The following is a 24,688-nucleotide window of genomic DNA, read 5'->3' on the forward strand; positions in this document are numbered from 1 at the left end:
GGTCTAATAGCAAACCAGAGGCTCAGAGTATTTGATGCAACACCAGGAGCTGAAAGAGAAAAATCTCACCACCACTCAATCTTACATTTGCACAAGAGTCCAGTGGGGGACAGTCTCAGGAAGACCGAAGTGGGTGTTCTGGGGCTGGGGAGAACCACATTTTTAAGGACCATAACAAACACTGCTTCCTGTTCAAGCTCTATTTAATGTTTAGGGCCATGAGGAATTTGTTTGGAAAAGGGAAGAAAGAAAGTAGCCCCACTGTTGGAAAAGGGGGTACAAAACAAACAGTTCTGTGGATCTGGACTGTGAAAATAGCACTAGAAATGAAATTTTATTTGGTTTCAACAATGGAACATTCAACATAGCATAAAACATAATGTGATCATGTAACTTAACATAACGCAACGTAGAACCGAAATTCCTATGTTTGCCAAATTGAGACTCTCATTTAGTAAAACTATTCAAAATTCAACAGAGGAGAAATCATCAGCTCCTACACAAATTTGGCTCCTCATTCTGGCAATTCCTTACCCTCTCTGGATCTTAATTTTCTCATCTATAAAACTAGGGATTTGGACGTCTAAGGAATCTTCCAAATCCATGATTGTCTAATGTAGTAATTCTTAGAATTATTCAAATAAAGTAAAATTAGAAACTTTTTTTCCTCACAGAATGACTTTAAGTCCCATGAAAGGAAACGTGTTTCCCCTATAGCTTCTGGAACTAGAATTTGTCCCAACTCCTTCCTCCAACTTCAGACTCAGCTACCAGCAGCTGCCAAACCTGCAGAAAGTGGCCCCGTTCCAAGGGGCTCTTTTCCTTCTAGCCCAGGAGTAAGAATATTCAAGAGCATCTGGAAAGTCTCATTAATGTTGCAGTCACTTCCCAGGGTCTCACACTGCTTCCTCACAGCAGCTAAGGATAGCAACAGAATGAGCGTCCAGGGAATTTCCCCTGTCACATCCTGGGCTTCGCCTACTCTGATGGTGTGACTGGGAAGTGTTTGCTTCAGGGTTTAAGTGGCAGGTGACAGGTGGTGATGCTGTTTACCACATACACATCTTTTAACAGCCAAAAAATATTTTTTCAGTGTTTAAGCCTAATCTAGGAAGAAATGTTCAACACTAGTACCTCCTTTAAGAAATCAGCACGTTTTTGGTCAGCAGTCAAATTGTAAGTGTGACACTCAGTCTGCAAGCATGTGCTTGGTGACATGTAACATGTAGTCAAGCCAGTCTCTTATAATCTTTGTGTAGACTACTGAAGAGCTCCATTTTGCTGAAAATTCATAGTCATTGACTTCAAAATGATTCAGTCGTTGTGTAGTTAAAGAAATCAAAAAGCAAGACATTGGTGTGTTTGAGAAATACATTTTACTGGTTTGGAAAGAAGTTAGATCAACACTGCCCCAAAAGTGATTTAAAGGGACTTTAAATCTACCCAGGAAAATGAAGGCGAGTCCTTGGTTAGATCGAGAAAGTGCTCCCTACTGACTTTCTGATTATTTCTGCAAAGCTGGCTATTAACATATAAAATCATTTCTCAGCAAAGTTAGGAAGTAGGTGACATTATATTAAAATGCCTTTCTCTATCCTCTTTCACTGGGTTCCTTTTGCTTTCTTCTCCAGACTCCACCCATGACGTATCTTATGTCCTCTCATTTGTATAAAACAAAAGAAAGAATTTTATCAACTCATTCACAGAGAGGTAGAAATGACAAATGAGATGCAAGTGTTTCTCTCTCTGTTTCTTGTCTCTCAGTAGAAACAAAACCATAACCAAAGGGATACAGATGGTAGAATGGTAGCCATCAGTCAATCAAAAACAGAGATCCAGGGAGAAGTGGACACTCTCAAGAGTCTACAAATGATAATCATGTAAGTAATAGCCTACCTCTCTTAAGTATAAAATGCTCTTGTTTATTGAGTCAATAATGTTTTCTTTTCACCACCGTACTAGAAATACAGGTGATAGTGACAGAACTAACTTTGAAGCCTAAAAGTAATGGGAGAAAATATTTGCAAGTGATATGACTGATAAGGGGTTAATGTACAAAATATCTAAACAATTTATACAATTTAACATCAAAAAATAAACAACCCAATTAAAAATGGGCAGAAGACCTAATAGACATGTTTCCAAAGAAGACATACAGATGGCCAACAGGCACATGAAAAGATGCTCAACAACCTTAATCATCAGAGAAATACAAATTAAAACCACAATGAGATACCACCTCACACCTGTCAGAATGGCTATCATCAAAAAACACAAATAACAAATGTTGGTGAGGATGTGGAGAAAAGGGAACCCTCTTGCACTGTTGGTGGGAGTGTAAATTGATACAGCCACTATGGAGAACAGTATGGAGGTTCCCTAAAAAACTAAAAATAGAGCTACCGTATGATCCAGCAATCCCACTCCTGGGTATATGTCCAAAAAAAAGAAAAGAAAACACTAATTTGAAAACATACATGCACCCAGTGTTCATAGCAGCATTATTTACAATTGCCAAGATGTGGAAGCAGCCTAAGTGTCTAACAGATGGATAAAGAAGATGTGAGATAGATAGATGATAGATAGATAGATAGATAGATAGATAGATAGATAGATAGATAGATAGATATAATAGAATACTACTCAGCCATAAAAAAGAATAAAATTTTGCCATTTGCAACAATGTGGATGGACTTGTAGGGTATTATTCTTAGTGAGATAAGTCAGACAGAGAAAGACAAATACTGTATGAGGTCACTTATATGTGGAATCTAAAAAATACAACAAAGTAGTGTTAAAAAACTCTCACAAAATATGAGCAAAAACTACAAGTGAACAGAGGCTGGGTGCTCCTTAGAAGGGAGTGTAGAGCCCACCTTGCCTGCCCTGGCTCAGAGAGAGCGATCCTCCACGTACCCCACATCCAGTGAGACGCGTTGCACACCGACGGAGCGGACATGGGCAGAGTGATGTTGGCCAGGCTCGGACTGGGGCTGCTGCTTCTGGCACTGCTCTTACCTACTCAGATTTATTCAAATCAAACAACTGCTGTAACACCTTCAAGTAACTCCTCCCAGCATACCTCAGCTGCCCCCAATCCAGCGAATGCCACCAACGCAAGTGACGGTGCTCTGCAGTCAACAGCCAGTCTCTTGGTGACCTCGGTCTCCCTTCTACATCTCTACTGTTAAGAGACTCAGGCCAAGAAATATCTACACTTCCCCATCCTCTAAACCCAAATCAGATGGCATCCAGACATCCAGTGTGACAAGGGAAAAAAAAAACAAAAAACAGGGCTTCATTGAATGAATCTGCTAGTTCCACACCTTATTTTAGGGACAGAAACTGTTGAGGATCCCAAATTTGATTGGTTTGAAGGGCATGTGAAGGGTTTGACTAGATGATGAATGCCAATATTAAATCTGCTGGAGTTTCCTTTACAAGATGGAGAGACAACATCCAAAATTACTTAAGAGATGGTTTCCTTAAATATGGCTTAAGAAGTATGGACACATAAAACTCTACCTTAAAAGTGAGAATAGATTTTATCTTAGAGATAAAGAATGGGATGTGGAACAGAGATTCAGTTTTCATTTGGTTCATTAAATTTATAAGGCCATAAAACAATGAGGTAAAGCAGAAAGCTTCTGTGATTCTATTTATATGTACATTAGAAGGAACTTCCAGGTGTTACTGTAAATCCTCAATGTGTTGTTTCAGCAGCGCTAATTTCATGCTGATGTACTCTAGAGAAAATTTTATGTTACGCTATCATTGTTCTCTTGGGAACTGAACTCTTTCCCTTGGGGTTTGGGTTTGACATTGCATTTGAATTTTTATATAGTCATTAATATGTACCAGGGCAACGATGGATTGGAATCTACCCCAAATCCAAGCATAATGAGTACATTTTGCTTGTATACTTATCAACTATTCTTATTCAAAAAGAGCACTAGATTCATTTAGCTAAACAGATAACAAAGAGTAGAATTACACTGATCTCAACTAATTTCAAAATGCTTTTTATTTCTGCATATGTCGAATACGTTTTACAGTTTAAAAAATGATCTGTTTTGAAGGTAAGGTTGACAAATCTTGAAATTAAAAAGGCAAATATGTGAAGGAGCTAAACTATAGATCAAATATATTTGGCAAGGGAAGGACCGGAAGCTTGCTTACATTAAATTTAGAAAAACTTTTATACTCTTTTCTGTAAATACTTCTTTTTAAACTGAATCAGAATAGCCACACTTGGAACATTTTCTGTTATCATTCAATATTTTTATATAGTTAGAACCTGGTCCTAAGCCTAAAGTGGGCTTGATTTTGGAAAGTAAATCTTTTCACAACTGTCTTGATGCACAGAAACCTGTTTAAAAATAGGCACTCCCTAAAGTCTTTTCTTCGCACGGTCACACACTGATGCTTAGATGTTCCAAAATCTAATATGGCCACAGTAGTCTTGATAACCAAAGTCATTTTTTTTCCATCTTTAGAAATCTACACTGGAACAACCATATCCAACGGATCGCAAGCTACTGTGTGTGTGAATGAACATTCTCTTTTGTTTCATACCCGAATGCTGTACATCTATTTTGGATTGTATACTGTGTTTGTGTATTTATGCTTTGATTCATAGTAACTTCTCATGTTATGGAATTGATTTGCATTAAACACAAACTGTAAATAAAAAGAAATGGCTGAAAGAGCAAAAAAAAAAAAAGAATGGAGTGTAAAATAGGCTCTGGCCACAGGGAAAGCCCTTGGTCAACATATGCTCAGAGTTGTGAGTACTAATTCTATCTATAGCTTTCATTTATGTGGCTTTCATTTACGGCTGGATCTGCCTTACTGTTGCCCTGTGTTCCAGAGAGTGAAGATCAAAAGAATTCATAGGAAGCCACTTCTTAGGATTTCAGAAATGTACAGACCAGAGATGAAATGCTCCTTTGGTCTTGCTTTTTTTTTTTTTTTTTTCTTTTTTGTATGAACGAGGTACCTAGTTTTCTCAACCTAACATTACCTTCGAGTTGTCAATATTCCTAACATACTGTTTTCCATAATCATTGCAGAGCGCTTGAATTATAAATAATCCAAAAGACAGACTCAGCATTGCTTTGCTTTGCCAAGAACTTTCCATTGGTGATTACCGATGTATATTTCACGTAGTAATTAGCTTAATTCTTGTCCTGGTCAAGCAGTTGCCACAGGACAGAAACTCCTCAGAGACAGCAGGAGGCGACTGGGAATGGGCAAGGGTGTCCTCACATGGCCACGGTGACCTGGCAGGAGAAGGGGAAATGGACATTTTTTCCACCCACTGCGTAGAGTGTCCTGTCATATACTGTCTGGGACATGGAATCATTTTGGCTTCTAAAGCTGGTGTTTCATCTGGAAACCAACCAACCACTTCTGTTAGGATTCACGTGAGGAGTCATCTGGGATCCTACTTTATTGACCTGGATAAACTAGGTCCATTCTAACGTGTGTTGCTGCCACCTTTTTTTTTTTTTTTTTTTTCCATCAAGTATTGGCATTACATTTGGGAATTAGAAAAATGTTAGCTTGTTCTAGGAACAAAGCTTTGCGAGTGCTGTATATGAAAAATGCATCTGTATGACTGTTTTCCGAATGGTGCCCTTTGAGTTCCAGGCATTTTCTGAGGGTATGCCTGGCAACTGGTCATCTCTGACATGTAAATCTGGGCTTCCTGGGGCTTCTTAGGCTGACTGTACAATATTTCATTCTAGTATTTGTCATTCTCCTCCTGGAGTGTTCTGAAACGTCAGATCCAAATCCATCCGTTATTTTTTGTTTGTTTGTTTCTAGAGGTCATGAAATGCAGTGTTAGGACTGATATGTTTTTTAAAAAGCCGTAAGTAATTCTGGCACAATAGTGATTAGAAAAGAATACAGTCAGCTCCAAATAAATTAGTTGTCAAGTGGGACAAATAACCATGGGTTCCTGGGATATTTACTGTCCCCCAAACTTTATTTTGGTACCATCTGCTTTGATGACCATGTCTTGTGGTGGGATGTATATTGGATTAAGAGGCAGGATGCTTTGTTTCCAGTCCTGTCTGTGACTGACAGGCTGTGTGAACTTGAGTGAGACAATTCCCTCTCTGTGCTTCAGTTTCCTCATTTGGTTGGGACTCCATTCTTAAAACCCTTCAGTTTACAAGTCTAAGAATCTTACTAGTGCTATTGAATGGTTGTTAATAATGAGTTTCATTTCCACGTTGCTCTGTCCTTCTCCACTTGAGCTCCTCCCCGGCCTCAACAGAAGACCTTGACGGAGGGAAAAGGCAGATTGCAGGTTGGAGAGGAAGGCGGGACTTGTTAGTATGTTATTGACAAGCAGCGTCAGCTCCTGCCTGCCCTGACACCACCTTGGGTCTTACTGTCAAGAGGCCTATTTTCTAGCATCATCTCTGTGGAGTTCTTGAAATGGGGAGAGCCAAACCAGATAGCCATCAAGAGTTCCATCCTTTACAAAACAGAAGTAGAGCCACAGTCATAGAAAACAAACTTATGGTTACCAGGGAATGGCGGGGGCGGAGAGGATGAACTGGGAGATTGAGACTGACATATACACACTACTCTCTATAAAATAGATAACTAATAAGGACCTACTGCATAGCACAGGGAACTCTACTCAGTACTCTGTAATGGCCTATATGAGAAAAGAATCTAAAAAAAAGAGTGGATATATGTAATATGTACACTCTGCTGTACACCTGAAACTAACACAACATTTTAAATCAACTCTACTCCAATAAAAATTTAAAAAAATAAATTAAAAACAGCTCCATCCTTACTATCCTGGGGGTTAGAGTGGCTGTTTAGGTGGGTGAAAGGTGTCTGAATTATACTTCCTAATTCCACAATCTGGTGGTCCTGTGGAAGGCTCTGGGTTTACTGAGATATAGTTCTAAATTCCTAGACTTCTTTGATTCTTGGAGTTGTCCTAGTTTTCTACTCTGGAACTAGAAGACCTCGACCTTCTACCCAGCTACCGTAAGCTTCCTACTTTTCTCTTTACAACAGATACGGGATCCTGGTCCTCACATCCCCAGTCACGGTCTGACATCTGACTTCACAGGGAATGGGCCTCAATGGACCATAATGTTTTCACCCACCAGACTCAAAGTATAGATACACCTCACAGTCTTCTGCTATTGCTTCTCTCCATTACATGGATCCTTGGGATTTAGACATAAGTCTTGATTGAACACAAGATTTACAAGTTCTCTTTGTTGCAATTTGGACTTCAGATCACCCTGGACTCATAGCTCAATTGGGCCCCTAGCCCCATCCTTCACCTTAGTTTTTCCTATGGACTACCATTGAAATCTTACATTTTCTGCCAGGTGAATTATAAGGAACTGCCATGTGGCAAACAGGAAAAGGAGCTCTCATGTTACTGATATTTTGGGCTGTGCGGTGGAGTCGCTGAAGGATTTTAGTTGTTTGGCATGTATTTCCTCTGGAAATCTGAGACTATAAGCATTCTAGAAGCAAAACAAAAGAACTGAAGTTGACCACATCAACAGAAATGCTTACACATTTTTCTTGTCTTTAATAGGTAATAAGCGGATACCAAATTGCCCTGCCAGAGCTAATGGGGAAGTTAATTCATTGCCTGTTTGTAGCAGCCTCAATTCATTTGTCCAAAAATAATTCCAAAGATGAATTGTACCTTAGATTTACTGTCTATAATTTTGTAGCTTGTAAATGCTATGCTGGGAAGAAGTCACTAATTTAATAATTTAAATTTGGGAATAGTTGACTGGAAATAAAGGTATTTGACCTCTGCTTTATGAACTCAAATTTGGGGGAAAGTATTTATGAGTTTGACCAGGAGGAGCTTTTGAGTCCATTAGTGGTCACAGCTGCTCACTATAAAGGTGACAAGTTTGCTACAATGAAATGTTGCTGCTGGTCTAACAGCTTATTTGTCAGGTCACAAGGTATGAGGCAAGATCACAAGATGTTTCTGAGTGTTTGCAAATTCTTGGGGAAATTATTATTATTCCAAATTGTATTAAAAAAAGGTTTTTGATATTTGAAGTAAGTATTAAGCATCATAACTTGTGACTGCTTAGCTTTTAGGCTTGTTGCCAAGGCCACCCCATTCATCATATAGGCCGCTTTTCGATGTACACATATTTACAAATAGTAATGTTCCATGCCAAGGAGGTTTGCTAGACTTTAGAATTTAGTACCCGGCAGAACTGATTTCAAGGACTTATAGAAGGTAAAGCTGCAAATGTCATTTGAGATAATTTAAACCAGCTCCTTGTTTTAAAGTTGAGGCAATTAAAACTTAGGAGGTTAAAGAAGTTGATCAAGGTCACACATCTTTGTAGCAGAAGAAATCCAGGACTCCTGATTCCCAGTTTTTTCCTTCTACCATGTATCATGTATTGAAAAGGGTTAGAACTAAATGAGAAAAACAAGAGTTAAAACACTGCTTTCTTAGGTGTTTTTATGTGGCTTCCTGGTGATGAAGCTGAGAAATGTAACATTTAAAGGGGGTTTTACTCAGCTGCCTTTCAGTTTATTACCATTCCCTGAGATGTTTCTACAGCAACCTGTTTTCTGTGCTCCCAGTTTGACTTCCTTTTAATTTTGTGCATAATTAAAATAGGTGTTTCCTTTGGATTTAGGGGTTGGCTTTTGTTTTCTATCAGCTTATTGAACAGACATAAATGAGCTCAAATGAATTATGCAAAATTTCTGTGAAGTGAGGGATACCTATGCCACATGCTAAAAAAACGTGCTTTGCCTTCTTGTCTGGTGGCTATGTGTGTTTAATTATGCATAGAATGCACTGCTGGGAGAAACTTGGACTGGATACAATCCCCTCAGGAAAGGCCTATTGGAGACAGGGATGCTGGGTGTGAATGCCAGAACCTTCTTTTCTGCCCCATTCCTTAGACCCTACTCAATATTCAATTTCACTCCAGGGTTTACCTCTGATTTTTAAACAGGTATCAGGATGTCTTCTTTGTAGATAAATCTCCCGCTCTGTCCTGGCTACCAGGTCAGGCTTCTCTTCTAGGAATGCTTCTTGCACCATCACTCGTCCAAAGGAGCCACCATGGTCTATCAAAATAACTTGTTAGCATAAATGCTTAGTGACACTGTTATGGGTGGAATTGCCCCCTTCCCCCCAATTAATACATTGAAGTCCTAACCCCAAAGCCTCAGAATGTTACCTTATTTGGAAATATGGCTGTCACAGATGTAATTAGTTAAGTTAGGATGAGGTCATACTGGAGTAGAGTGGACTCCTAATCCAATATGACGGGTTTCCTTAAAAAGGGGAAATTTGAACACAGACACGCATAGAGGGAGAATGCCATGTGAAGCAGTTATGCTGCCACAAGCCGAGAAACTACCAAAAGTTAAGAGAGAAGCCTGGGACAAATCTTTCTCTAGAGCCTTCAAAGGGAGCATGGTCCTGTTCATACCTTGATCTTGGACTTCCAGCCTCAGATCTGTGAGACAGTAAATTTATGCTGTCTAAGCTACACCGTTCGTGGTACTTTGTTATGGCAGCTCTAGCAAACTAATACAACTCTAATGGGAATTTGGTAAGTCATTGGAAAATGTGTTGAATATGGCTTTTCCTGGATAGCTAGGAAATCACAATGCCTTGGACCTGCCTCCTGCAATGCACGGCATCCATCAAGGTCAATATTACTGGGTTGTTCAAAATAACAGCAACTTTTGTATAACTTAGGACATGATATATTTGGTAGGAAGAATGTAGCCATCCAAGGGTAATACAATTTGTCCTTCTTTAATATTTGATAACCCTATGCCCCTCCAACTTAAACTAGCCTCAGAAGCAAATAAAAAATGCTGGCAGTTCAGTGATTCAAAGCTATCTTCAACTTTAAATAGTATTTGAAATGCAGGAATTCTCATTCTCCAAATTAATAAGAGCAAAAGTTTGATCTTAAATTGTTCCTAGTAAAATAGTTCAATTCACAGCTCTAGCTTTTGATCATAGCAATGAAAAGGGGAATTAACTCTAGTCACTTATGGTTCCTAAGACCTGTCATCTAAATCTCTCCAAGGATACCCCAAAGCCAATATATATATTGAGAAAACTAGAAGTTGAATGTCAGGGAGTGGGAGACGGGGGTGTGGATAGAAAAACCTCCATGAAAGGCATGTTTGTGTCAGCATCTATACCTCAGCTGAAACCTAATTAACACTTATTAAAAAGACTCACTTCCAGATATTCCCTACTTCCTAAATGGTGGAATATTTCCTTTATAGCTACATATACTGCCCAAAAAAACCCAGAAATTTTAGGTATTTTGGCAATAATTGATAAATTCTATGTCTTTCGTTTACATCGTTTAGTGTTGTGTGATACTCCCTGAAGCAGAGGTTCACTCTCCACGTTGTCAATTACTGGTTTCTGTACCATTTGGGCCATACGTACATCACAGGACTTTGGCCGATGCCCAGATAACTTTAGTCTGGGAGACTAAATTTGGCTTGGAAGCAGATTCCAGTCCCAGGGACAGATATGGTCAATATTATTTTTTATTGATTCCTCAACTCTGGTTTTGAGATACATTTTTAAGCAAGTTCCTTTACCTTACAAGTAGGGAACAAAAGATTAATGTTATTTCTTTTCGGTACTAAAAAGGAAATATACTTGTTTCAAAAATATTTCTATAATTATCAGAAGAAGGAAAACAATGTTTTCATGCCCTCTTGCTAAAACCAGCTGGGTGGTTTAAAAGTGTATGTCTTTAGCCCAAGACAGGGTATAGATCATCTACTGCTTATTTGGAGATGTTAAGTTTTATTATTTTTCCATACTAACTAAGCTTAACTCTAAGTTTCCTAGCAGTAAAGTCAAATGAAAATATCATGATTATGATTTTTAGTAGAAGGAAGCATGCCATCTCATCCAGAGAGGATTAAGTAAAAGGCTTTGGTTTCTTGGAAAGGTCCTGGCTTCTTGACATATATTAGGTTGGCAGAAGTCTTGGCAAAAGTTTTACAGAAGGGTCTATTCTAAGTAAAAGGAGACTCTATAGATACTGTTCTACAAAGTAGAGAAGTTTACCAAGTATAAAATAAGTCGATGGGAATAAATTTCTTTTGAGAAAAGCAGTGTAGCCCATTTAGAGTCTGTTTCCTTCCCATAGAACTGTTGGCTCTTGTGCTTCTATGGAGCTTCTATGGCTCTATGTGCTTCTATGTGCTTCTATGTGCTTCTATGGCTTCTATGGCTTCTATGTGCTTCTATGGCTCTCAGTCAGAATCACTCGAACATTGACAACTGATCATAAGCCATCAATAGCAAACCTGAAATCTCTTTAATTGCTCATAATTATATTCCATGAACACAGCTAATATGGATTGCATTTGTTACCTAGAGCTGTGTTATAAATTACTCCAAAACTTCATAGCTTAAAATAACAAACTCATATTATCTTTCAGCTTTGGTGGGTCAAAAATCTGGGTGCAACTCAAGGTCTTGCACTCAAGGTGTTGTCTGGGGAAGGATCCATTTCCAAGCTCACTCATGTGTTTGTTGGCAGGATTCAATTCCTTGCTGGCTGTTGGCTAGAGACCTCCCTCAGTTCCCTTGCATGTGGAACTCTCCACAGGGCAGCTTACAACCTGACAGCTGGCCTCCATCAGAGTGAGCACTCAAGAGAGAGCAAACAGGATAGAAAATAGTCCTTCTGTAAGCTAAGCTTGAAAGTCACATCCTGTCACTTTTGTCACATTTTATTTGCTAAATTGAGTGGCTAGGTCCAGCTACATATAAGGGGAAGGGTCTACATACGGGCGTGACTATCAGGAGTTGGACATCATTAGGAGCCACGTTAGGGGCTGCCTACCACATGGATAATAGGTTTTGTTGCATTAACTATAGTTGTTTTAATTAAGTAATTTGAACTGTTGTGTTATTACCTTTCTGTTTAAAAGGTAAGTTTATCCCACAGGAGCTATATAGAAACTTCCAGATGTATTGAAAGATTTTCCTTTGCTGTCTCATAACGTAATATTAAGAATGATATTGTATAGTAATCTACTAGTTTCAGCATAGAAATATTAATGATGTCAAAAACTCTGTGAAGGGGGAATTAATAAAGTAATTTCACAAGTGAGAGAGGTGTCATTCAGAAAAATAAGTGGACTTTTGCAGTACTACACAGCTGGAAATATGCCTTTCATGATTATTTTAAAGGCGTAATTTATGAGGACTTTTTTGTCAAAAGCTTCTGCACAGGTCTAGGAAAAAAAGTGCTTACATGGTTTCTTTTAACTATCTTTTGGTCATCATCTTTATGGGCAGCCAACAACGTGTATATGAAAAAACTAAAAAATGAGACGGAATTGTGTTATTTGCAATTCCTTCAGTCTTTCCTAATGATACCGGTTCTAGAGTTGAGTTGCAGTAGATCGGGGAATATTTCTGCTGTGAAATTTTAGGGAATAACCTAGCACATGGATCTGTTGAAGCTTGGATCTACTTGCAGATGACTGAAAAAATTTTATGATCTTTTTTCCCCATTGGCATGACTCTTTGATTCACTCAGAAAGGAATCGTCTGTGTTCTTTTCCTACTCAATATAGAAACGTAGAGAATAGAGGCCAGAGTTTGAAGATGGACAGAAAAAAAGGAAGGAAGTAGAAGGGAAGGATGAAAATATTCAGGACACTTGCTGATTTCTAGCTATGAACTCGAGATTTAATTACTCTGGAAAAGCCACTGCATCGATCCTGGTGAGCTGGATGAGGGGTGAGGCTCTGTCCACCTTTCACACGGATCAGGCTAATGAATATGTAGCACTCTGGTTAGGTCAGCTATAAAAATGGGGCAGAACAGATTGCAGACAAGGGGTTGTTTGACACACTTAGCTGGTTCTATAGGGATTTTGACCACCACAAATACTAAGTCAGCTGGGTATGTAGAAACTGTCATGTTTATGCTTCACTTGGTGAAAAACAGTAGCATATGGCACAAAAATTGTGAAAAAAAATCTAAACTTTAGTCTCCCAGAGGTCACATAATCAGAAACATTAAAAAAATTTTTGGCTAGTGTTCTCATTTTAAATTATGTTTCTATGGAAAATAACTTTAATCCTCTTGAATGTGGATGACCTCAGTTACCTCCTAGTGGACCATTCACCCCCAGACTCTGTTAGGTTCTTCCAACCCTATACCTGCAGTCCTATAAAACTTCCTAAAACACCTATGTCACTATCTTCACAGAGACACTCAATGGTTCTTATTCCTGCAAATTAAAGGTCATATTCTTAACATTTATTCAAGATTTGCACAATCTGCATCAATTTTTCTGTACCTTTGTAACACTGCTTAACTAAAATATAACCCCCCATGTTAATTTTCAAATCCAACTGACTACTTGACATCTCAACTTAGATCTAGACGTCTCACATGTTGTATGTCCAAAACAAAGACTTTTGATTCCTATTTCCGTCACCTGTTGCTTCCCCAGGCTTCCACATCTCAGTACATGGCATCTCCGTCCACCATCAGGTCAAAAGGTTATATGTCGTCCTGGATTCTTACGCTTCCTTCATGACCCTGTCATAGTCAACTCATCACCACATTCAATCCAGGATACCTGTTAATTACATCCAAACTGAACTATTTCCTATTACATCCACTGCTTCCATCTACTCTGAGTTACCATCATTCTTACTAGATGACTGTGATAGACTCCTAAATATTTTCCTGTTTCCATGTTTTCGTCTAAATCTCAACTTCCACATAAAGAGGAATCTTAAAACATTTGTATCAAGTTATATCACTCCCCTTCTTAAAACCATCCAATTGTTCCCCATATTTCGTAGATTCAAGTTTGCTTTGATTACCATGGCTCCAAGGCCCTGCATGGCTTGGCTTCCTTTTTCTGCTACCGTTTCACTCCACCATTCACTAGGCTCCATCACACTGGTCTTGTTTTTACTCAGAACATGCCAGCCTGTTCCTTCCTGATGGCCTTGCCCTTCCTGCCACTTCTGACTGGGGTGTCGGTTCCCCAGAGCTTCACATGGCTTACTCCTTCTGGTCATTTAGATTTCAGCTCAAATGCTGCCTTCCCAGAGATGTCTTCCCTGATCATCCAACCTATGCAAGAGTTCTGTGTACTTTCTATTCTACTTTCTTATTTTATATTCTTTACAGAACTTATCATTATTTTTGTTTACTTATTTATTGCCTGCCTCCACCCTCTGGACTATAAACTCCCTGAGAAGTGACATCTCCCCCAGACCTCTTCGACCTCTTCACTGTGATGTCCCAGATCCTAGAACAAGGTTAGACTGTGGTAAGTGTTCCGAGCACATTTTACAAATTGAATGGCATCTATATTTTAACCATATTTGTCTAGGTATAGGCTCCCGAACATGGCATAGTTTATATTCCTTGCATTTTTAAAAGCATTTCCTTTGGTTTGAATACCACATGCTTTCCCTCTCTACTTTTGAAAATTGTTCACATCTATCCAACCCCCATTCAAACACCACCTTTCTCAACCACTCCAGCACACAGTTATGCCCCCTCCTCTGCAGTGCTATAACTATTGTCAGATTCATCAACCTTTTTTTATTGTCCATATGTCACATTGAAATCTAGATTATCTTTTTATGTGTGTATGTCTTGTGTCCTCAGCTGGATTATAAGTCCTCTGAAGACTGGGATCTGAAGACATTTCATGCATTTTTCCCTATTATCTCTTGCTATTAAAATATACCATGTACATATATACACTACCAAATGTAAAATAGATAGCTAGTGGGAAGCAGCCGCATAGCACAGGTAGATCAGCTCGGTGCTTTGTGACCACCTAGAGGGGTGGGAGGGAGGGAGACGCAAGAGGGAAGAGAATGGGGATATATGTATATGTATAACTGATTCACTTTGTTATAAAGCAGAAACTAACACACCATAGTAAAGCAATTATACTCCAATAAAGATGTTAAAAAATATATAAATAAATAAAATAAAATATACCGTGCATATATAGACATTGAATGAATATTTATTGATTAGTTCATTTTCATTCTTATACCTAAGCATAGTTTTATGAATCAATTTATAAATTTGAAAGAATTCTTGCTCTTGGTGACTGCTCACATTTTCATTTAAAATGGCTCCATTTTAAGGATGTATCTGAGAAACTAACTTCCAAATAAGTGGTACCAACTGGAAACTTTAACAATGAGTTGCTGGTTTCTGCTATTCCTCCCATTTGTATAGATAGATGTGAGTTTAGAGGATTGAGGTAGACACAATAAAGCTTACAAGAATACTTGCAGAACAACTAAACGATTCATGAACAGGCAAGAAACTTAAGAGACATACACTTTGTAAAGAAGAAATTCTTATTAAAACTTAAACTTTATTTCATAGGAAAATCAAGTAGCCAGTCTTATAGAAAGATCAGTGTCAAAAGAAATGTTATCTTTGACCAATCAAAGTTCATTCTTACCATTCCAGAACTTGCCAACTTGTTATATTCTTCTATTCATCCTCTCTCTCTTCTCCTAGGAAATAACATTAAATAAAATCAAGCATCACAACTATAAACTTCTCAATTTTGTACTTTTCATTTATAATGTTATCTAAGCACTCATTCTTCCTTATCTGATTCTCTTCTCTTCCAAAGGTAGCAGTATCCCTGATTTCAAAGACAATCTACCAATTTATCAAATAACTGTTGACCCCACTTTTCCCCAACTTGTCCAGGACTTGATCTATAATTACTTTTTCTCCATATTTAACATCTAACTGAACTGCCTCTTCTTTTAACATATAGATATGCTAACCAGATGGATAAGGCTTGGCCCTCATTTTCCATTTGACTACCATCCTATCTTGTCTTCCCTTCATATCAGCTTATAAGAAAGTATATTTCATATCAGCTTATAAGAAAGAATATTTCACACACACTTCTCCATCCTCACATTCAAACCTTATTCTACTAAGACACTGAGCTCTCACCATCTCCACATTTAAATTGTATTGTAATAAACAAACAGATGAAGGGTTTAAAGCAAAATTTCTAGTACATTTGATTCTATTTACTTGCAGTAGTTATATTCTATAAAATCACCACAGAATTAGCAAATACTGAGTCACTGTTCCTGGGGGAAATACAGGGTTAGGTTCCTGTGAGCTTCTAGTCATATTTTCATCACCTGCTCTATATGTAACCTTGTTTTTTTGTGTTTCTGTCTAAAGGCACCTTATTTAATGTGTATTTTTGATTTATTAACAATTCTAATCTCGAAAGTACCATCTCATCACTTTCGTCTTACTCTAGTCATTGGAAGCATGTCACCAGATCCAGCTCACCCACAAGGAGAGGGGATTATAGAAGATGTGGATACCGGGGGGTGGAGATAACTGGAAGCCATTTTAGAAGCTATCTTTCTCCCAACGCTTTGCCTCTTTTGTCCTGCTATAAAATATTTATTGAGCTAGTGTTTTGTACTAAGTACTATAGAATGTACTCTAGGCAAGTATAATCAAATCTTGTTAATTACTAAAATTACCCGAGGAAGTGCTTATAAATATAGACTCTTGGATCTCACTTCCAGATAATCTGATGCAGTAAATCAAGATAATGTCTGGGAATGTGTACTTTAAAAGCACCTTTGGTAATTCTGATAACTTATCGGGCTGGAATCCAATTCTGTGGTATTCTTTCCATCTGGAACCCACAGTCTAATGCAGAAGATAGATGGGTAAGCCAGTAATTACTGTTGAGTTAGATAAATGCTGTGTTAGAGGCATGCTCAGGATAATTTGATGTATAGAAGAATGTTTAAATGGGGGAGTTTGCAGGTAGAAAAGAGCCAATAGCTGCTTCTCAGAGGTTATATTCATGAGCAAGTCCTTTGCAAATAGGATTAGCAAAGAATTAGGGGAAGAGAAATGGGTTTCAGGTAGGAGGAATAATATGGAGAGATCTGAGCTACCATGACAAGGAGTTATACATAGTCTGGTATGAATGGGAAATAGTACCATTCTCTGGAAGTACTCAGTGGCCCGTGTGTGGGTACAGTGAAAGTGGCCAGTTGGGTTACCCAGGGTTGGTGTTTTGCTGTGAGGTTGGAACAGCAGGTGGGGGGGGGGCGGGTTATGGAGAGGGGCAAAGGAAAATTGAAAGAATGGGTCTAGCAAGTAAGGCCATGAAGTGAAGCAGGAAGGGAGGTGAAGCTGGGGAGAAAAATATGGTGAAGACCTCTGTGGGTTCTGGATGCATGTTTGGAGGTCGGGAACAGGAGCATTGGCACATTCAGAGAGCAGGGGCTTCAGACCTGCAAGTGCTAGAGATGGAATATTCACAGTATAGCTCTGGGAGGACAAGAAACGGGAGACTGGCTGTCATCTGGACTGACAAGGAGAGGGGGAAGAAGTGGACAACGGTTCTATCATACTAGAATCAGCAAAGCTTGGCTAGTTAAGCCCAGGACTGGAGACACTCAAACAATGTGTTTTTGATAGGCACCAACTAGAAGGTAGGCTTCATTTTCAGTGGAAGAAAGATCTTCCAGGAAATCACATACAAGTGAAAGGCTCCTTTTTATCCTAGAAAGGTGAGTAGATCCAATGGATTCTATAATTCAATAAAACATAAGTTTTATAATATACATTGATTTGACTACTTAGAATTATGATTGAAAAAGTCATGAGAATGAAAACCTTTGCTTCCTGTTGATTATCAAAAGTTTCCTTATTTCTCCCGAGAGAAAAATATCAAATTATTAGTGGTTAGAAGCCTGCCATTTGGATATGACTCTACCCCATTGCCATGAACCTCTGGGGAGAGTCTTGTGGAGACCTGAGCAACCCTCACACCCACGTGGGGACTCTCCTCAGTACTGGAGTGGATTCAGATGCCAGGCTTCACCCAGTGAGACACACATTATGAATGTTTCTGAAAACACTTCTCCCTGAAATATGTTGAAACTATCTCTAATGGTTCCCAATTGCAAATGCTTAACTTTGCTTGGGCAGAGCTTGGATTCCCCAGTTAATCATAATTAGAGGTCATATTAATAAAATATATGAAATGGTTCCGTAAAGAATGGATGACAAATTCCACTCCAGGTGGTTGGGAAAGTAAGCAGTAATGTTAGCATTTACAGTCTTTTGAGAGGTTTTGTTCTTGCACAAAGTTGCTGGTGCTTATGTTTCTATATTATTTAACATCTTCTAAATCAATGAGGATGTGCTGTGGTGGGTATTCAATGTACAAACCTAAAAGAGAGATGCAGTTCTCAAACCATCACACACGAAAAATGATGCCTGCTATTTCAGTCTTCTCTTGTGGATCCAGTTGCATGTGTGTTTTAAACAGTCCAGAGAACGTTTTCTTCATTTTCTGTTAATGAGACTGTGGTTTCTGGTGCAAAGAGCAAAGCAGAACTGAACAAAATTTGTACTGCCTGAGGGTCTTCAAAGGAGTTTTCCAAATGACTCATGAATCAATAACTGATAGACTCAGCCATGCAGGGCATTTGTTTGTTGTCTCTGATGGTTTGGATACCTTCTCTTATAAACAAATTCCTTTTGAATAATAACGAACATCAAATAAAACCTCATGGTAATGCCCCTGAAGCTGGTACTCTCTTGGCAGTTAAGCTCTGTTCTCAAGATTTATGGGGACCTGCTAGTTGTAATTAACTGAAAACACTCACAGGTCTATTTTTAAATAAAAAACTCAGACCAGAGAGCATATCCTCAGAGTATTTACTTATTTATTACTGTGGTTATGGGGAGATTTCAAACAAATAAATCTAGCACCAGTCTTAGGGAACAAAGGAGTCCTAGTGGTTTAAATAAGTATTTAAAATATTTGGCTTAATAAATCTGCCTTTGCTCTAAGGATCAATACTGAACCCTTCTGATTTATCTTTGAAGATTGAAAATGTATTTCCTCTTAAAATGTATCTATCTTCACTGGCCTGGATTCTGATAACAAGAGTGGGATACATAACCCCAACCCTCCTTTTTTGGAAGAAAATCATTTTTAAAAAAAATTATTTAAAAGCTTACATGCCCATTACAGAAAACCCAGAAAACACAATCAAAAACAGCCTAAAACAACTCTCAAATTCTAATCCACACAACAATGATTATATATTCCATTCAGTTTGGCACCTATTCTTCTTGACTTATACGTGTTATATGTTATGTTATATCTTATAGCTTTCTATCTTGTCTGACTACAAGCTATCGCTGTCCAAACCCGCAGCCTGAAAACAGAGCTGAAGGGCATACACGTGCCCTCCAGTATTCGCTATGGCCCTGTCTGGGTTTTTTTGTTTTTTTGGTTTTTTGTCTGTGCTAGATCTTCGTTGCTGTGCGCGGGCTTTCTCTAGTTGCAACGAGCTGGGGCTACTCTTCGTTGTGGTGCGCGGTCTTCTCATTGCGGTGGCTTCTCTTTGTTGCAGAGCACGGGCTCTAGGCGCACAGGCTTCAGTAGTTGCAGTACGCGGGCTCAGTAGTTGCAGCACTAGGGTCCCAGAGTGCATGGGCTTCAGTAGTTGTGGCTCGTGGGCTCTAGAGTGCAGGCTCAGTATTTGTGGTGCACGGGCTTAGTTGCTCTGTGGCATGTGGGATCTTCCTGGACCAGGGCTCGAACCCGTGTCCCCTGCATTGACAGGCGGATTCTTAACCACTGCACCACCAGGGAAGTCCCCTGTCTGGGTTTTACAGTTTCCTCCTTATGTGCCCTTTCCTGCTTCCTTCTTTCTCTCCATTTTCTTTTGCTCTTCCTTACTAACTGTGTTATTGTGGGCAAGTTACTTAGCCTCTCTCTGTCTCAGTTTTTTAAATTATTTATAAATAAGAGCTGCTGTGAGGAAACCATAGGGGAAGTAATGTAAGTCACTTGGCATAGTGACTCGGCAAAGTAAAAGCCAACAAATGGTCGTCTCTTAACTGAATGTCCCTTTGGAGTGGGAGATTCGCATTCTTAGAGCTGAGATACTTGGGGCAATGAGTAGACACTGTGGAGAAGTTACAATGGTCACCAATGGCAATTAGCATGAAATAATCTATTTGGAAGATGGCATAATTGTTTACAAACCTTTTAAAAATTCTAAACAGGTTTGGTGCATATTTATCATGATTTTCCTGCAGTGTAATCTCCTTTCTACCAAGCCTGTTTGCTGTTTATATCTCTTTACCTTTTCTCTGTGACTAATAAAAATTGTATGTTTTCTATTCTGGTTAGAATATCTTTTGTTTTAAGTTGTAGAGGTTTTTCTGAATGTGTCTAATAATGGTCATTGGATTAAGGGCTCATCTCACACAGCCATTGGAAACTAAACTGACCCAAGACAATGACAGTAGTTTTTTTCAATAACCACTGGTTCTCATGCTGCAGTGTCACCCTCTTCAGGGACTCACCATGGGTGTGCAGAGGTCAGTGTGGACCTTTTTTCAGAAGTGGACATGATGTTGAAAACTCAGCCTCTGTGCACTGGTGCCCAATCGAATCTCGGAGACAGAGTTTTGGGTGAAGTAGAAAAGAATAGCTTTATTGCTTTCACAGGCAAAGGGGGACAGAGTGGGCTCCTGCCCCAGAAACTGTGTGTCCCCACCTGAGAGGATTTGGTGAGGCTTTTTATAGCAACAGTTCAAGGATGGAGTTGCTGGTAAAATTAGGGTGTGTGCAGGGCCTGCACTCCTCTAATCTGGTCTCAGGTAATTTTCTGGATGAGCTTCTTTGGTTCCTTTAATCTGGCCTCAGGTGGTCTTCTCTAGTATAAAGAATGCTGACATCTTCCATTTGTTGGGTTTCAATTATATAAAGAGCTTAAAGACATTGTTATGTGTATCCCTTGAGGTAGACCCTGCCCCAAGGTTGCACTGTTGTTTCTTGGCTGCTCCTTCCTTGTCTCTGCATCCCCTCCCTTCCTGGATTAGCAACTATTTGAATCTGCCCTTTGGAACTCAGGGAAAGTCATGGAGGCTAGAGTCTGTTCCCTACAAGAAATGAGGGACACACAAAGGCTTCTGTGCCCAGGAGCCCTACAGGGTCCTGCTCAGTTTCAGGCAGTTTTGACAGAGCCAAGAACCTTGAGTTCATTTTGATTCAGCTTTCGATGTCAGGGTTAAGAATAATCAAATGACACGAGAACACAGGACCTCCATGGCTCTATAGATTACGGACACTAAGAAGATCTGCTCAATTCACTTTGTTTCAAGAAATTTAAGTAGCTTCAGAAGCCAAACTCATGATGTTAACACATTTAATTAATTAAGGACAGTTGAGGATTCAAAAGAGAAGACAAAGGGGAAAATGACACAAGGCTTCCCCCCCAACCCATACTTCTGTATCTCATCTTAAACTAAGTAAATTGAATAGACTGTGCTAAAAGTAGTTACTGCTGATATGGCTAAGTTACAACTGACATGTAATCCTTCTCTCCTAGGAAACATAATGTGTTGCTTAATCCTGGAGTGACCCTGAAAGTCAGCAGCAGAACAGTTGCCTGATTGGCAAAAGTTCCAAATGATTGAGATGGTTTCAGTGAAAAATGTCAACCCCTCCCCTGGGAATGTCTGTGATGCAGTTGTGTGGGCAGCAGCAGGCTTGGGTTGGGCCAGTAGGGGGTCAGGAGAGAGCCAGACAGATGTCAGGGTCTGAGTTAAGCCAGTGATTTGGGAGTCAGGAAATGAAGACCTGGGAGTCAGTAGTTCAATATGGCCAAGAACAAGATGGAGGTCAGGAAGCCAGGACATCAGACAGAGTCAGGGAGGAGCAATTAGGAGGTCTGGGAGTAAAAAAATGGAAGAATCAGAGATTCAGAAGTTCAGATCTCTTGCAGATCTGGTATAGCACAGGCAAACAAACACAATTAAGAGTCGAACCAGGAAATGTATATGACCATTTCTGTTTTTTTGTACTTCTTTGTCTGGCAGGGTTGGGCTTGCAGTATTCTACTGGTTAACCCCAGGGGACTTGATTGATGTGGTCTGTTCCAAATTCCTGCACCCACCAGCTGTGTGTCTAAGTCAAATAATATCTCTAAGCTTTCATTTCTTCACCCGTTAATGAGGATACCGTTGTTCACATTCCACAGGTCTTCTGACAGTGTGTTCATTTTGTGATAATTCACAATTTGTATACATTTCTGGTTATACGGTATGTATCAATAAAATGTTTAATTAAAAATGTTTATGTATACATATACATACTTATGACTGGCAGATAGTAGAAACTGGTGGTTTGAAAAATGAAATATGATATAGGGAGCAGCACTTATAAATGGATTCTTGATAAAGTCACAAGTCACATTTGAACAATTCTTTAAACTTGGTTGTACTTAACCAAGTTCATTTGGCATATGGTCATTTTTTTTTTTCTAAACGCAGGCAAATGCCGCTTTCTCTGCGAAGGTAATGAGATTACAGTTGGGCCTACATAACCTCAAACAGTAAAACATTCAGGCAGGTAAATGAATATCTAAGCTGCTACAATGTATCAAACACCAGATAGGCAAACATAATACTTCTGTTTAGAAAATTATTAAATTTAAATTCTTCTGCTTGGAATTATATAATTACCATTTCCCAAATTATGGGGAATTCTGGGTTGCTAATAGGTGTTAAGGTACAAAAAAACTTCTTTGTCCAATTTAGTTTAGGAAACAACTAGCCAGAATTTTTTTTTTTTTTTTAAATCCTGGACTTAGAATTTTTCACTTCTAATGTGTTTTGGGATTCTTTAGAAGTAAGTGGAAGTTTGCATGTTTTTTGAAATAGAACCATATTCTCATGAAACTGGTTGGGACATACTGATGTAGACATTTTATGACTCACAGTTTAGGTTGAAAGAGAAGATTTAATTGGTTAATTGATATTGGTATTCCTACAAAGTAAGAAATTAGTATAGTCTCCTTAATTCTTAGGCCCCTGTTACTACTTTACTTGGAAACTGGGAAATTTACTTGTGACTGAATAGGCCCCAAATTCTTCAAGGACAGGAACTGTCTCATGTATCTAATTTGTGTTCCAGCTTCCGCACTTGGTAAATGTAAGCCTAACTATAAGTGCTTGAAAGAAGTTTGGGGATTTTTTAATGAAATTGTATGAAAGATTAGCATTTTGATGAAGTTTTAATTATTCTAGTAGACTGAGGAGTACGGAATTTGGGAAGATAATTTATAAGTAGTGATTCAGAATTCTTCCAGCCCTGGATTTTACAAGGTACTGGCAGTGTCAGTAAGAACGCAGATTTTCAGTCTCAGAGAAGTCTTCCCCACCTTTCATTCACTGGGAATGCTGAAAACATTCACAAGTGATGAACCTCGTAAGTTGTCTCCTTGCCCTCTGTCTAATCTTTTCTGCCGCCAGAATTCTTTCTAAAACACTAGTCTAAATTAAGTGTCAGCAAATGTTTTCTGTAAAGGGTCAGATAGTAAGTATTTTCGATTTTATGGGTCATACAGTCTTGGTATCTGTCGCAACTACTCAACTCTCCCATTGTAGAGCAAAAGCAGCCATAGATAATACATAAGGACTGGGTGTGGCTATGTTCCCGTAACATTTTATTTAGAAGAACAGGCAGTGAGCCAGGTTTGGGCCTTGGGCAGTTTGCTGATTCCTAGTCGAAATCATGTCACTGTATTACTTAAAATCTCTTGATGGTTTCCCATTGCAACAGAATAAAATGTAATGTATCTAGTTTGGTATACATTACACTTTACAATCTGGCCCCAGTCTATCATTCTACCATTATTTTTAACTACATGCATGCCAAATAATCCTCTAATACATTGTGCTGATTACATCCTGGGTGGTTTACACCAATAGGGGCTTCTGGTTTTTAGGAACCCTGGTTTCCTGTCCCTCCAACTAAACAAACATCTTTGCTACAGCTGACACTGACCTAGGATCAGGTCTTTGATTCTACAGGCACTGCCATGAAATTTGAATACTAATAACCAGAGGTGCCTATGTTTAACCAGTTGAGTTGTCATCAGAAAACAGACACATTGAGACATATCCATTTGTGTGGGTTATGTAAAAGATCCAGACTGATATTTTTTTCTTTTTTGATCGAAATGTTCAACATCTTTACTATGGTGGTGGATACACAAATCTACATATGTGATAAAATTGTACCAAATACACATACAATTCAAATATATACGCATACAAATGAATACAAGTAAAACTGGAGGAATCTGAATAAGATGGGTGGATTTTTTTCAATGTTAATAATCTGGTTATGATATTATACTACACTTTGTGAGCTGCTACCATTAAGGGAAACTGGGTAAAGGGTACATGAGATCTCCCTGTCTTATTTATTACAGCTGTAGATGAGCTTACAATGATCTCAATATGAATTTCAGTTAAAAAAAGATCCACCAGGATTTATATAGGTCTTGGTTCTTTTACATAAACATTTCCCTTTTACCACTATGAATCACTTTCATTTTCAAACTCTAACCTTTCCTATTCATATGTGTTTGAAATTGCTGCTTCAGTTCCACTAGTTCCAGCCTTTTATCATGTCTGTATTTCCAGATCTCTCTTCTTTACCCTCCACATCCATCATTCTCTTTTTTAGCATGTTCTTCTCTTAGTCCTTTTCCTCTGTATCCTGGAAGAGTTTTGACATTGGTTCTCCAGGGTCTACAG

At 38.8% G+C, this 24,688-nt stretch overlaps 1 pseudogene across 1 annotated transcript; it reads left to right on the forward strand.

The window, feature by feature from the left end:
* Nucleotides 1–2,855: 2,855 nt before the first annotated feature.
* Nucleotides 2,856–11,252, forward strand: LOC309666654 (signal transducer CD24 pseudogene; annotated as a pseudogene). Its single transcript has one exon. The product of its transcript is annotated as a signal transducer CD24 pseudogene (transcript).
* The last annotated feature ends 13,436 nt before the right edge of the window (nt 11,253–24,688 follow it).

The sequence above is a fragment of the Balaenoptera physalus genome (genome assembly GCF_965194825.1).
Source record: "Balaenoptera physalus genome assembly, chromosome: 9".
Taxonomy (NCBI): domain Eukaryota; kingdom Metazoa; phylum Chordata; class Mammalia; order Artiodactyla; family Balaenopteridae; genus Balaenoptera; species Balaenoptera physalus.